General features: G+C 42.6%; 1 long non-coding RNA gene across 1 annotated transcript in view; it reads left to right on the top strand.

Annotated features, from left to right (window-relative positions):
• The window catches only part of LOC132377528 (uncharacterized), a 101633-nt gene extending 85270 nt beyond the window's left edge, over window positions 1-16363 (top strand). Inside the window, exon 3 of the long non-coding RNA XR_009506677.1 lies at window positions 16038-16363. This is a non-coding gene — a long non-coding RNA (uncharacterized LOC132377528). The remainder of the gene's footprint in view (window positions 1-16037) is intronic.
• The last annotated feature ends 292 nt before the right edge of the window (window positions 16364-16655 follow it).

Genomic DNA, 16655 nt, shown 5'->3' with positions numbered 1-16655 from the left:
ATAAACAATTTTAAGCAGGTCTTTATTTTATTGGAGTACGTTTCCCACGCTATCAAGCGGTCAGATCCAATCTGCACTCTTGCCTCAAAGATGATTGAGATCACTATTCCCATTTTTAATGGCTTTCTCCCAGCACACCACTTACTGCGATGAGACCCAAAGGCTTCTCGATTCACAAAACGGACAAAGTCGTTGATTTGGAAAAGGTAAAAGGTGGAAGTGTGTGTTTCACGATAAACTCTCAGTGGTGGCCCGACGTGACGGTTTTGTTGAACTCATGTTCTCCCCGACCTTGAACACCTAATGGTTAAATGCTGTCTATCCTATTTACCTATGGAGTTCTCCTTAATCCTGACCACATTTACATACCACCAGTGGCCATCTATAATCAGTGCTTGAGATACTGCACGATGCTGTCTCCAAACAAGGAACAGTCCATCCCAATGCATTTTGAATCATAGGAATCATAGTTGGAGACTTCAACTATGATTTATTACTATCAGCCCAACCTGTAGCACTAGAGGTGCCAACAAACTAGACCACTGTTATACTACGATAAGGAATGCCTACTGTTCCAGTTCCCAGATCACATATTGGTCAATTGAATCACTTGGCTGTCCTTCTCCTACCTGCATACAGGCAGAGGCTAAAGTGCAAAGCCCCAGAGATTAGAACAGCAAAGAGATGGTCACAGGAATCAAAGGAGTGGCTTTGGGATTGTTTCGAGACAGTGGACTGGGCCGTGTTTAAGTCCCCATAAAATCATTCAGAGTCATCTCCAGCCAGAAGCCCTGGATGAACCACAAGATCCGCAAACTGCTGAAGCCCAGGTCAGAAGTTTACAAGTCTGGTGACCAAGAAAGTTACAAGGGGTCCAGGTGCAATCTCCAGAAGGCCATCTCACAGGCAAAGTGACCATTCTGGGCTAAAATTAAATCAATGAAGGACGGTCGACAGTTGTGGCAGGGCTTGAATACCAGTGGCACGGGCAACAATATGGTTTTGCTTTCATGTGAGCTCATGCTCTCGTTGACCATCAAAGCATGAAGGAATTGTGAACTGCCATAGCTCCTGATCATCCTGTGATCTCTGTCTCTGGGAGCAGCCTTCAGGAGGGGGAGCCCATGAAAAGCATCCCGTTCAGACAGGGTACCTGGCTAAGTATTAGAAACCCTTTGCTGGCCAACAGGCTGAAGTGTTCACTGAGATCTTTAACCTCTTGCTTCTGCAGTCTGAGATACCCACCTGATTTAAGCAGGCTTCAGTTATACCCGCGCCCAAAAAGGATGTGGTGACCTGCCACAATCACGACCATCCCGTAGCACTGCACATCCACAGTGATGAAGCATTTTGAGGGGTTGATAATGTAATGCACCATCAATAACTCACTCTGAGACGTAAGGCGAGATATCGGCTTTTATTGACTGGAAGAAGGAACCAGAAGTGAGTGACCATCATACTACGTCCTGGAGACTGAGGCCGAGCATCAGGCCTCAGATCACCTTTATACCGGGGCCTGTGGGAGGAGCCACAGGAGCAGTCAGCAGGGGGCATGTCCAGACAGGCACACGTAGTTCACCACATAATGAAAAATATCAGCTCCTGCCTGATGAGCAACTTGGATCTGCTCCGATTTTCCTACCAGAGCAACAGATCCACAGCAGATACTAGCTCATTGGCTCTTCTCTCAGCAAAGTGGACAGCAAAGGTGCATACATAGGATGCTCTTTAGAAACTACAACTCGGCATTTAATATCTCCATCCCCTCAATACTAATCAATAAGCTTCAAGACCTTGGCCTCAATACCTCCTTGTGTAATTGAGTTCTCAATTTCTTCACTTTCAGACCCCAGTCTGTCTGGACCAGAAACAACATCTCCTCCATGATCTCTGCCAGCACAGGTGCACCACAAGGCTGTGTGCTTTGCCTCCTGCTCTACTCACTTTACACTTATGACAGGGAGGTTCCAATGCTATATTCAAGTTTGCTAAAATCATTTCTGTCATAGGGTGAATCAAAGGTGGTGTCAAATCACCATATAGGAGCGGATTGACAATCTGGCTGAGTGGTGCCATAACGACAACCTCTTGCTCAATGTCAGCAAGTCCAAGGGGATGATAATTGAATTTGGAAGGAGGAAATCAGAGGTCATGAGCCTGTCCTTGGAGGATCAGAGGTGGAGAGGATCAGCAACTTTAAGTTTCTCAGTGTTATGATCTTGGGGAACGCTTCCTGTGTCTATTACATAAGCACAATTACAAAGAAAGCATTGCAGAGCCCCTCCTTCCTTAGGAGTTTGCGAAGATTCAGCCTGGCGTCTAAAACTTTGACCAACTTCTATAGATGTGCAAAGGAGGCTATTTTGATTGGCTGTATCGCAGCCTGGTATGGTAACACCAATGCCCTTGAATGGAAAATCCTACAAAATTTGTGGATCATGAATAAAGCTATCGCCACAATTGAGCACATCTACATGAAGCGTTGTCGCAGAAAAACAGCATCAATCATCAGAACCCCCATCACCGAGGGCACGCTCTCTTCTTGCTGTTGCCATCAGGAAGGTGGTATAGGAGACTCAGGACTCACACCAACAGGTTCAGGAACAGCTATTACCCCTCACCCATTAGGCTCCTGAACCAAAGTGGATAACTTCACTCAGCTTCATTTGCCCCATCGTTGAAATGTTCCCACAAACTATGGACTCACTTTCAAGAACTCTTCCTCTCATGTTCTCAATATTTACTACCTAATTAATTTTTTATTAGTTTGTTCTCTTTTGCAGACTGGTTGAACACCTAAGATGGTGCAGTCTATCATTGATTCTATTATGGTTATTATTCTATTATGGGCTTATTGAGTGTTCTCGCAAGTGAATGAATCTCGGGGTTGTATATGGAGACACATATGCACTTTGATAATAAATTTACTTTGAAATTTGAACTTTTGAACTTCTCTCCTAAATATTCTCCCCTTCCTGATGATCAAAAGATCTTGAGATCAATTCTGCCATATTTGATCTCTAAATTATCTGGAATATACATGGATTAGAATTTGGTATGGAACTCTATAGGTAAGAATTTGCAGTCAGCACTTTTGAAGATTCCATTCCTAGTTTAAAAAGTAAAATGAGACAGGACTATTAAGACTAATAGAAGATAACAGGATTATGATAAGACCATATGATATAGAGCAAAATTAGGCCATTTGGCGCATTGATTCTGCTTTGCCATTACAACATGGCTAATCAATTTTTCCTTGCAACCCCAATCTCCTACCTTAACCCCTGTATCTGTTCATGCCCTGACAAATCAGAAATCTATCAATCTCAGCCTTAAATATACATAAAGGCTTGGATTCCACAGCTGCCTGTGACAACGAATTCCATAGATTCACCGTTCTCAGGTTAAAGAAATTCCTCCTCACTTCCATTCTAAAAGGACACCCCACTATTCTGACGCTGTTTCCTCTAGACTTCAGACTCTTCCATCACAGGACACATCCTCTCTACATCTACTCTAGCAAGGACTTTCACAATTCAATAGATTTAGACAATAGACAATAGGTGCAGAAGTAGACCATTCGGCCCCTCGAGTCTGCACCGCCATTCTGAGATCATGGCTGATCATTCACTATCAATACCCAGTCCCTGCCTTGTCCCCATATCCCTTGATTCCCCTATCCATCAGATATCTATCTAGCTCCTTCTTGAAAGCATCCAGAGAATTGGCCTCCACCGTCTTCCGAGGCAGTGCATTCCACACCTCCACAACTCTCTGGGAGAAGAAGCTCTTCCTCAACTCTGTTTTAAATAACTGACCTCTTATTCTCAATCCATGCCCTCTGGTACTGGACTCTCCCAACATCTGGAACATATTTCCTGCCTCAATCCTATCAAATCCTTTAATTATCTTAAACGTTTCAATCAGATCCCCTCTCAATCTCCTCAATTCCAGCGTGTACAAGCCCAATCTCTCCAATCTCTCTGCGTAAGACAGCCCTGCCATCCCAGGAATCAACCTAGTGAATCTACGCTGCGCTTCCTCAATTGCCAGAATGTCCTTCCTTAAACCTGAAGACCAAAACTGTACACAATATTCCAGGTGTGGTCTCACCAGGGCCCTGTACAAATGCAAAAGGACATCCTTGCTCTTGTAATGAGGTCACCCCTCATTATTCTGAATTCTCATGAACACAGGCCCAGAGCCGTCAAACACTCTTCAGACGACAAGCCATTCAATTCTCCAGTCATTTCAGGAACCTCCTTTGAACCGTCTCCGGTTTCAGTACATTCTTTCTAAGATAAAGGGCCTAAAACTGCTCACAATACTCCAATTGAGGCCTCACCAGTACTATATAAAGTCTCAACATTACATACTCGATTTTATATTCCAGCTCCCTCAAGATGAATGCTAACATCATATTTGCCTTCCTCACCACAGACCCAAACTGCAAATTAACCTTTAGAGAATCCTGCACAAGGACTCTCAAGACCCTTTGTGTCTCAGATTTTCTTTCCATTTATAAAATAGTCAAACTTTTCATTACTTCTAGCAAAGTACATAACCATACACCCCCGAACTCTGTATTCCATATACCACTTCTTTGCCCATTCTCCTAATCTGTCATTCTGTAGCTTGTCTACTTCTTCAAAACTACCTGCCCCTCCACCTATCTTCATATCATCTGCAAACTTTGCAACAAAGTCATCAATTCCATCATGTAAATCATTGACATATAATGTAAAAAGAATTGGTCCCAACACAGACCCCTGTGGAACACAACTAGTCACCAGCAGGCAACCAGAAATGGCACCCTCTATTCCTGCTCTTTGCCTCCTGCCAATCAGCCACTGCTAGAATCCATGCTAGAATCTTTCCTGTAATACCATGGGCTTATAGCTTGTTAAGCAGCCTCATGTGGCACCTTGTAAAAGGCCTTTTGAAAATCCAAATAAACAACATAAACTGCTTCTCCTTTGTCTATCCTGCTTGTTATTTCATCAAAGCATTCCAACAGATTTTGACAGGCAAGATTTTCCCTTGAGGAAACCATGCTGACTATGACCTGTTTTATCATAGAAACATAGAAACATAGACAATAGGTGCAGGAGTAGGCCATTCGGCCCTTCGATCATTCAGTATGATCATGGTTGATCATCCAACTCAGAACCCTGTATCTGCTTTCTCTCTATACCCCCTGATCCCTTTAGCCACAAGGGCCATATCTAACTTCCTCTTAAATATAGCCAATGAACTGGCCTCAACTGTTTCCTGTGGCAGAGAATTCCACAGATTCACCACTCTTTGTGTGAAGAAGTTTTTCCTCATCTCGGTCCTAAAAGGCTTCCCCTTTACCCTTAAACTGTGACCCCTCATTCTGGACTTCCCCAACATCGGAAACAATCTTCCTGCATCTAGCCTGTCCAATCTCTTTAGAATTTTACATGTTTCAATAAGATCCCCCCTCAATCTTCTAAATTCCAGTGAGTATAAACCTAGTTGATCCAGTCTTTCTTCATATGAAAGTCCTGCCATTCCAGGAATCAATCTGGTGAACCTTCTCTGTACTCCCTCTATGGCAAGAATGTCTTTCCTCAGATTAGGGGACCAAAACTGCACACAATATTCTAGGTGCAATCTCACCAAGGCCTTGTACAACTGCAGTAGAACCTCCCTGCTCCTGTATCAAATCCTTTTACTATGAATGCTAACATACCATTTGCCTTTTTCACCGCCTGCTGTACCTGCATGCCCACCTTCAATGACTAGTGTACAATGACACCCAGGTCTCGTTGCACCTCCCCTTTTCCTAATCGGCCACCATTCAGATAATAATCTGTTTTCCTGTTCTTGCAACCAAAGTGGATAACCTCACATGTATCCACATTAAATTGCATCTGCCATGAATTTGCCCACTCACCTAACCTATCCAAGTCACCCTGCATCCTCCTCACAGCTAACACCGCCGCCCAGCTTCGTGTCATCTGCAAACTTGGAGATGTTGCATTTAATTCCCTCATCTAAATCATTAATATATGCTGTAAACAACTGGGGTCCCAGCACTGAGCCTTGCGGTACCCCACTAGTCACTGCCTGCCATTCTGAAAAGGTCCCGTTTACTCTCACTCTTTGCTTCCTGTCTTCCAACCAATTCTCTATCCACATCAATACCGTACCCCAATACTGTGTGCTTTAAGTTTGCACACTAATCTCCTGTGTGGGACCTTGTCAAAATCCTTTTGAAAATCTAAATATACCACATCTATCATGTACCTTCAAGTACCCTGAAACCACATCCTTAACAATCAGCTCTAACATCTTCCCAACCACTGAGGTCAGACTAACTGGTCTATAATTTAGTTTCTTCTGCCTTTCTCTCTTCTTGAAGAGTGGAGTGACACTTGCAATTTTCCAATATTCTGGAACTAGTGATTCTTGAAAGATCATTATAAATGCCTCCAAGATCTCTTCAGTTACCCTTTTCAGAACCCTGGGATGTTCACCATCTGGTCCAGGTGACTTATCTACCTTGGGAAATCTCTCAGTTTCCCAAGAACCTTCTCCCTAGTAATGGTAACTTCACACACTGCACACCCTGACACCTGGAACCTCCACCATACTGCCAGTCCCTTCCATAGTGAACACTGATGCAAACTCCTTATTCAGTTCATCTGCTATTCCCTTGGTCCCCATTACTATCTTCCCAGCATCATTTTCCAGTGGTCTGATATTGACTTTCACCTCTCTTTTACACCTTATGTATCTGAAGAAACTTTTGGTATCATCTTTAATATTATTGGCTAGCTTACTTTTGTATTCCATCTTTACCTCCTTAATTACTTTTTTAGTTGCTTTCTGTTGGTTTTTAAAAGCTTCCCACTAATCTTTGCTCTATTACATACCTTCTCTTTGGCTTTTATGTTGGCTTTGACTTCTCTTGTTGTGTCACCTTGCTTTTAGAATACTTCTTCCTCTTTGGGAGAATTGCTTCCAGAAATTCCAACCATTGCTGCTCTGCCGTCATCCCTGCCAGTGTTCTTTTTTGGCCAACTCCCCTCTCATGCCTCTGTAATCCTCTTTACTCCACTGTAATACTGATACATCTGACTTTAGCTTCTCCCCCTCAAATTTCAGATTGAATTCGATCATATCATGATCAACTCACCCTCAGGGTTCTTTTACCTTAAGCTCTCTAATCAATTCTGATTCATTACACAACACCCAATAGAGAACTGCTAGTTGGCTCAACTACAAGCTGCTCTAAAAAGTAATCCCATAAAGCATGTAAAAGTAATCTTGGAATCTAACACCAACCTGATTTTCCCAATCTACCTGTATATTGAAATCCCCCATGAATATTGTAACATTGCCTTTTTGGCATACATTTTCTATCTCCTGTTGTAACTTGTGACCACATCCTTGATACTGTTTGTGGGTTTGTATATAACTCATATCAGGGTTTTATTTTACTCTTGCAGTTCCTTAGCTCTATCCACAATGATTCAACACCTTCCACCCCCATGTCACCTCTTTCTATTGAAATGATTTAATTTTTTACCAGCAGAGCAATGCCACCCCCTCTGCCTTCCTGCCTGTCCTTTCGATACAATGTGTATCCTTGGACATTGAGCTCCCAGCTATAATCTTCTTTCAGCCATGATTCAGTGATGCCAACAACACACTTGCCAATCAATAACTGTGCTGCAAGTTCATCTACCTTATTCCATGCACTATGTGCATTCAAATGCAATGCCTTCAGTCCTGTTTTTACCCTTAAAATACAATAGAGGGAAGTAGGAAAGGTTGTCCAAGGCCACATGAGGATGAGGATCAGTTGGAAAGTCAGGCAGATGGATGGTAATGCTGACAAGCATGCTGGGCATTTTGGGAAGTCAGATAGGGATAGGTTATATACAGTAACTACTAAAACACAAAGAAATATTGATGAACAGAGGGCCCTGGGGATCCAAGTCCATATTTCCCTGAAACTGGCAACACGGTGTAAAAAGGGGGTGAATAAAACATTTGGACATGCTTTCCTTCATAGTTTGGAGTACAGAATACAAGAGTTGGGATGTTATGGTGCAACTTCACGAAATACTATGTAAGCCACTCTTGAGGTATTGTGTGCAGTTCTGGTCACCACTCTACGGGACAGATGTGACTGTGCTGGAGAGGGTACAGATTAGATTCACCAAGATATTTCCTGGATTAGTAATGGGGAGAAACTGGATAGGCAGGGTTTCTTTTCCTGGTGCAAAGGAGACTGAGGGGTGATGATAGAAGTATGTAAGATTATGAGAAACATTGATAGAGCAGATAGTCAAAATCTTCCTTCCATAGTAGGGGTATCAAAAATAAGTGAGCATAGTTTTAGAGCAAGAAGGAGTTTACATGAGATCTGAAGGGTAAGGTTTTTACACAGAAAGTGGTTGATGTCTGAAATGATCTGTCAGAGAAGATGATGGAGTCAGAAATGTTTGACATTTTAGAGGCAGTTAGACACATATTTTAGACAAGGCACAGGAGAGAGTGCTAATGCAGGCAAATGCTTCTATATTTTGGATTTATTCTATTATGGATTTATTGAGCATGCCCACAAAAGATGAATCTCAGTATAGTACATAGTGACATACAACGCCTATAAAAAGTATTCACCCCCCTTAGAAGTTTTCATGCTTTATTGTTTTACAACATTGAATCATAGTGAACTTAATTTGGAAGAAAAAGACTCTTTCATGTCAAAATGAAAAACAGATCTCCACAAAATGATCTAAATTTATTACAACTATAAAACACAAAATAATTGATTGCATAAGTATTCAATCCCCTTTAATATGACATCACTAGTGCAGCCAGTGGTTTTCGAAGTCACATAATTTGTTTAATGGAGATCACCTGTGTGCAGTCAAGGAGTTTCAATTGATTGTAGTAAAAATACTCCTGTGTTTGGAAGGTCCAAATGTTGGTGAGTCAGTATCCTGACAAAACTACACCAAGACAAAAGAACACTCAAAGGAATTCTGCAAAAAGGTTATTGAAAAGCACAAGTCAGGAGATGGATGCAAGAAAATTTCCAAGTCACTGAATATCCCTTTGAGTATATTGTTAACTCAATCATCAAAAAATTTTTTAAAAAAATGGCACAGCTGTAAATCTGTCTAGAGCAGGCCGTCCTCAAAAACTGAGTAACCTAACAAGTAAGGGACTAGTGAGGGAGGCCACCAACAGACTTACGATAACTTTGGAGGAGTTACAAGCTTCGGTGGCTGAGATGGGGAGACTGCACATGCAACTGTTCCCCAGGTGCTTCACCAGTCCAGCTTTATGGGAGAGTGGCAAAGAGAAAGCCACTATTGAAAAAAAATTGCATGAAATCTCAGATAGAATTTGCCAGAAAGCATGTGGTAGACTCTGAACTCAGCTGAAAGAGTCAAAACCAAAATTTGAGCTTTTTGTCCATCAGACTAAATGATATTTTTGGTGTAAGCCAAACACTATATATCATCAAAAACACATCAACCCTAATATGAAGCATGGTGGTGGCTGTATCATGCTGTGGGGATGTTTCACTGCAGCTGACCCTGGAAGGCCTTGGGTAAAATGAATACGGCAAAATACAGGGAAATCCTGGAAGAAAACCTGATGCAGTTGATAAGCGAACTGTGACTTAGGAGAAGATTTGTTTTCCAGCAAGACAATGACCCCAAACATAAAGTCAAAGCTACACAGGAATGGCTTAAAAACAACAAAGTTAATGTCCTGGAGTGGCCAAATCAGAGTCCAGACCTCAATCCAATTAAGAATTTGTGGCTGAAGTTGAAAAGGGCTGTTCACTCACGATCCCCATGCAATCTGACAGAACTTGAGCAATTTTGTAAAGAAGAATGGGGAAAAAAATTGCTCCATTCAGATATGCAAAGCTGATAGAGACCTATCCATACAGACTTAAGTCTGTAATTGCTGCCAAAGGAGCATTTACTAAATACTAACCTGAAGGGGGTGAATACTTAAGAAATCAATTATTTTGTGTTTTATATTTGTAATGAATTACTTTGTAAAGATCTGTTTTCACTTCGACACAAAAGAGTCTTTTTCTGGTGATCAGTGTCAAAAAAGCCACCGTGATTCAATGTTGTTAAACAATAAAATATGAAAACTTCCAAGGGAGTGTGAATACTTTTTATAGGCACTGTATGTGCACCTTGATAATAAACTTATTTTGAACTTTGAAATGGAGTTAGTGTGGATGGGCAAAAAGTGGGGGAGCAAAGTGCCCACTTCTGTGCTAACTATCTCAATGACTCCATGACTTTTTCTAAGCCCAAACTCTGTTCTGTCTGATGGGTTATCACCCTTCACAGACTTTTGTAAAGGTATCTGCTGATCGCTTTGAGAAGTTGGTACTGAATCTATCGTCATTATCATTCCAAGCTGAGTGTCCAAGATAATAACCGCTCATTGTGCAACCAGCACCTCCTCTTTGGAAGCATAACAGTGCAGGTTTAGCAAAGGAACTTTCAACTCTCAATATTAAAATTGGAACTGGTTCCACAAGCTAGAACTGCATTCCCTGGAAGCAAAAAAGATCTTTCTGTGATTTGATAAGGTCATGGAATAAATAACGATAAATATTTCTCCTGTGTAACAAACTCTACTGAGAAGTTATGTTCTGAAAGTCAGAGACAAGTCTCACAGAGAATAGGAATAAAGCGCTTATCACCAAGTGCCAGTAACATTACAACACTTGCTCCTTTGTTCCTGCCGGAGCTGACAGTTATCTGGAGTAATTTCAAGGCAATTAATTTCCATTTCCCACAGGCCATCTTCAGAAATAAGCCAGTATCTTATCCAATACAAAGTGATTGAGTCATACATATGAACAATGCTGAATTAGATTTTGACAGTGTAAATATTTCCAAGTTCATAATTTACAAGGCCTTTTTTATAGCTTCAACATTATTACTGGCACATGGAAAAATTCTCTTCCCTTTTGCTATTGAAATTATAATAAGAAATTGACAAAACATTATTTTCAAGGGAATATTTCTCTTGGATCAGGGCTCATTTGCAATGCCACACATATATACCGTAGTTGTTAAAAAGCATTCAGTTAGAAATATGCCTATTCAACTGTGATAGGTGAATGCACACAGCAGGCGTTATGATATAGAGTGTAACTTTAATTTTCTTGTACTGTTCTAAAATATTCGGACCTATAGCAATGTAGTGCGAGAACAGGCCCTGCGGCCCACCACATCAATGCTGAGCTTTTTGTCCATCTATGTGCAGTTAGACTGGAAAGAGTACATAGAAGATTCACCAGGATGTTGCTTGGATTGAAGGAACATAGATATTGGATAGGCTTTGCTTGTTTACCCTGCAGTAGGGGAGACTGAGGGGTGACCCAATAGAATTGTATAATATCATGCAAGGTACCAACTGGGAAGGTAATTTGAAACTTACCCATGATAGGGATATCAAAAACCAGACAGCATAGGTTGAATGTAAGAGGAAGGAGCTTTAAAAGGGATCTGGGAGGAGTAATTGATACCTGGAACTAACTGCCAAAGGAGGTGATGGAATCAGATACAGCTGGCGACATTTAAGCAGACTATTAAATAGGTAAGGTACGGTCCTGTTGCAGGCAAGTGGGATAGATGTTGGAAGGCCCATTTATGTACCGTACTTCTGTGTCACTCTAACAAGACAGCTCAGCCATCTCTTCAGAAATCCCCTTGGTTTGACCATTAGACCATAAAACCATAAGACATAGGAGCAGAATTAGGCCATTCAGCCCATCAAGTCTGTTCTGCCATTCCATCATGACTGATTTATTATTCCACTCAACCCCATTCTCCTTCCTTCTCCCGTAACTTTTGACACCCCGACTGATCATGAACCAATCAACCTCCACTTTAAATATACCTAATGTCTTGACCATCACAGGTGCCTCTGACAATGAATTCCACGGATTCACTACCCACTAGCTAAAGAAATTCCTCCTAACCTCTGTTCTAAATGGCTATTGTTTGATTCTGAGGCGGAGCTTTCTGTCTAGACTTTGAGGCAAAGTGCAGCTCCAACGTCATACTTAAGTTTGCTGACAATATCACTTTCGTGGGGAACCAAAGGACAGCATATAGGAGGGAGACTGAAAATCTCACTGAATGGTGTCATATCAACAACCTCTTACTCAATGTCAGCGAGACCAAGGAGAGGATTATTGACTTCAGAAGGAGGAAACCGGAGGTTCATGAGCCAGTCATCATCAGGGGATCAGAAAGGAGGAGGATCAGCAACTTGATGTTACCATTTCACAGGAACTGTCCTGGGCCCAGCATGTAAGTACAATTATAAAGAAAGCACAGCAGCACCTCTACTTCCTTAGCAATTAGCATGACATCGATAGCTTTGACTAAATTCTATAGATATGTGGTGGAGAGCACATTGACAGGCTGCATCACAGCCTGGTATGAAAACACCAATACCATTGAAAGGAAAATCTCACAAAAGATAGTGGATAAGGCCCTGTCCATCATGGGTAAAGTCCTCCCCACCAGTGAGCACATCTACATGGAGCGCTGTCGCAGGAAAGCAGCATCAATCGTCAGGGACCCCACCACCCAGGCCATGCTCTCTTCTTGCTGCTGCCATCAGGAAGGAGGTACAGAAGCCTGAAGACTCACACCACCAGGTTCAGGGATAGTTATTACCCCTCAACCATCAGGCTCCAGAACTAGAGTGGATAACTTCATTCAACTTCACTTGCCCCATCGGTGAACCATTCCCGCAACCTATGGACTTACTTTCAAAGACGCTTCATTACATGTTCTCGATATTTATTGTTTATTTATTATTACGTATTATTGTTTCTTTTTGAATATCTGCACAGTTTGTTGTCTTTTGCACACTGGTTGTCTGCCCTGTTGGAGCAGTCTGTCATTGATTCTATTAAGGTTACTTTAAACATTGAACTTTTGTCTTGGACTCCCCCACTGTAGGAAACATCCTCGCCACATTCACTCTATCTAGGCCTTTCAATATTCGGTAGGTTTCAATGAGATCTCTTCTTATTCCTCTAAACTCCATAGAGTAAACACCCAGTGCCATCAAACTCTGCTCATACATTAACTTTTTCATTCCCAGAATCATTCTCATGAACTTCCTCTGGACTTTCTTCAATGGCTTTCTTTAGATAAAGGGCCTAAGCCCACACTACTTCAAGTACAGTCTGACCCAACCATTATAAAGCCACTTCCTTGCTTTTATATCCTAGACCTCTCAAAGCAAATGCTAATATTGCATTTGACTTCCTTACCACCCGCTCAACCTGCAAGTTAACCTCTAGGCAATCCTGAACAAGAACTCCCAAGTGCCTTTGCATCTCTAGATTTTGAATTTTCTCTCCATTTAGAAAACAGTCAATGCTTTTATTCCTTCTACAAAGTGCATACCATATACTTCCCGACACTGTATCCCATCTGCAACTTCATTGCCCATTGCCCTAATATGTCTAAGTCTTTCTGCAGCCTCTCTGCTTCCTCAGCACTACCTGCTCCTCCACTTACCTCTGCATCGTCCACAAACTTGGCCACAAAGCCGTTAATTCTGTCCTCCAGATCATTGACATGAAAAGAAGCAGTCCCAACGCCGACCCTTGCAGAACATTACTAGTCACCAGCAGCCAACCAGAAAAGGCCTCTTTTATTCCCAGTCTTTGCTTCCTGTCAGACAACCAATCTTCTATGCATGAAACTATCTGTCCTGTAATACCATAGGTCCTTACCTTGTTAAGCAGCCTCATGTATTGTACCTTGTCAAAGGTCTTCTGAAGATCCGAGTAAACAACATCCACTGACTCTCCTTTGTTGATCCTGCTTGCTATTTCCTCAAAAATCCAACGGATTTGTCAGGCAAGACTTCCCCTTAATAAACCATGCTGACTGGGGCTTGTGTTATCATGTACCCCAAAACCACATCCTTAATAATGGACTCCAACATCTTCCCAATCACTGAAGTCACGCTAACTTGCCTATAATTTCCTTTCTTCTGTCTCCTTCCTTTCTTAAACAGTAGAGTGACATTTACAATTTTTTAGTCCTTTGGAGTCATTCCAGAATCTAGTGATTCTTGAAAGATCATTACCAATGCCTCCACAATCTCTTCAGCCGCCTACTTTAGAATCCAGGGATGTAATAAATCTGGTCCAGGTGACCTATCTACCTTCAGACATTTCAGCTTCAACTCCCCTCATCACTCTACCTGTCCACTACCCTCACCACATCTGCTCTCCTCATCATCCACTCCCCTCACCCCAATCACTCACCTCACCCTCTCACCTCATCCACTCCCCTTCCCTACCACCCTATCCACGCCCCTCACCCCCTCCACTCCTCTTATTCCTCTTCCCATCCACTCCCCTACCCTCTCAGCCCATCCACTCCCCTCATCCCCTTTCCTCACTCACCCATTCTCCTTACCCATTCCAGTTATGCTCATTGTCCTTGTCCGCTCCTTCACACATTCACCTGTACCCCCTCCCCTCACCCATTCTTTCCTACTCCCTTCACTCCTTTCGCCAACTCCCCTCACCCACTTGCATTTCACACCTCCGAGGGAACATTAATCTTAGCCTCTTCGTCACACCCACAGATAAGCATGATACTACCTTGCAGAGGCCAGACAACAGCTCTTGGACACCTCTTGCCTAGCCATTGTCCTGGTCCTCACCAACATTAGGGCACAGTCTCCCATACCATCTGAAGCAGAGTCCAGATGAAGGTCTCAACTAGGAACATTCAACTGTCCATTTTCTCGGCAGGTGCTGTTGACCCATTGAGTTCCTCCAGCTGTTTCTGTGCTGCTCCAGATCCCAGCATCTGCATGAGTACAATCAGTTCTGACTTTGATGAGCTTATGAGGGGTGATTGATAAGTTTGTGGCCTAAGGTAGAAGGAGATGAATTACACATTTCTCATTACATGCACATTCAGTTCAACTCTTTGAGTGATTATGCAGAAAGTTTGAAGTTAATAACTCATCTTTCTAACAGGCCACAAACTTATCAATCACCCCTTGCACATACCAGGCTTGCATAAATTATATTCTTCAGCAACCAAGATTAAAAATAAGCTCTACTGCAATAACTGATGCAATTTACCATTTCAGTTGCATTTGCACTATTTAGTTAAAATATCCACCTTTCTGGATGAACTATAATCCAAAAGCCACATTGTAGATCAGACAGATAAGATTCGGTGAGCATATTTCTCAACAATACCCTCATTCAACTCTCCATAACTTGTCTGTCATCCCCCCTGTCATCTGCCTTCAAAGAGTATTTAAAATAGGGAAATGATCCTAATCCATTAATTGTTTCAGGAACCTGACACTCCCAGGATTTCCCCCACATTTCTATCATTTCCCCTGGGTTCACTCCCTGGAGCCCCATAAACATCAGGTGTAGAACTGTTAAATCTGTACGGTTACCAGAGAGAGCTCCAGCATCACAAAAGAGCTGAAGAAGGGATTTACTGTATCGTGAGCATAATTTATTGTATGCCTCTAGAGCAATAGCTCTGATTAAAAGTAGGATTAGTTACAAACATGAAACATTAAAGATGTGGAAAGGAAGGAGGTAATGCTCTGGGACCGTTTGATGTCTGACTGAAGAATAGTCCCTGAGTAATAGTCAACAATGGACTTAGCTCAGTGCTTCATGGAAACGGGACTGTGCTCATGCTGCACTGCGCAGCCTGCCTGCCCTCCCCTATGAAGATGTGAACATGAAAACTCTTGGAGCAGAAGCCACGGTAAGCCTACTCTGGGTAATTCCGCTCAGCCACAGTAAGTCTCCTTTGTCTTCCAGTGAGCTTATGCCTCCAGTTAATTTTCCAGCCCTACCCTCATGTCTCCTGATTTGAATGGTGGCCATAAATCCATTAGCCTTGTCCTCTGGTCTAATGACTGACCGAAGTCACACGGTTTGACTACAGTCTGACAAAAAAATCTTACAAGTTTTTTTCCTTTTCAAGGTTCTTCTGAAGACCTTGACCCGGAGTTACACTCTGACTTCAGTTCTTTACGGGAATGGGACTCGCTCTCAGGGCCTCACGACCGGGCACAGCCTGGAAGACTAGCGCACCTTCAGGGTGCCGGATTTTCATGGAGGCAGGCTGATTCAAAGCCCGTGCCCCTGATTGAGGCATCGCGGGAGAACGCGGAACATCAGCAGTAGCAGGTTAGCTGCCGGGGGCTGTGTGTCCAGAGACCCGAGCCTTCCTGGGCACAGAGCTCAAAAAAAAAGCAACACCATAGACTTTTAACACCATAAATCAGAGAGTTATTTGTTATGTCTCCCCTCTTGCTGTGAAACGGGGACACTTCTTTTTCTTTATTAGTGAGAGAGAGAGCCTGTGTTATGTCGAATACCGGGTGAACGAGCAGTCTTTGGGGTACTGCAAGTCTGTGTCTCTTTGCTGCACGCTTGAGTGCTCATTGGGGGGGTGCCGATTTTTTTGCTGATGGGGAGGGGAGGGAGGGGGTTGTTGCCTTGCTGCAGCTTGTGCATGGGAGGGAGGAGTTGGGGCATCTTTGTGGTATTAACATTTAACTGTCATTCATTCTTTGGGGCACTCCTCTGTTTTCATGGA

This window comes from Hypanus sabinus, chromosome 18 (genome assembly GCF_030144855.1).
Source record: "Hypanus sabinus isolate sHypSab1 chromosome 18, sHypSab1.hap1, whole genome shotgun sequence".
Taxonomy (NCBI): domain Eukaryota; kingdom Metazoa; phylum Chordata; class Chondrichthyes; order Myliobatiformes; family Dasyatidae; genus Hypanus; species Hypanus sabinus.
This window is presented reverse-complemented; position numbering and strand designations above follow the sequence as displayed.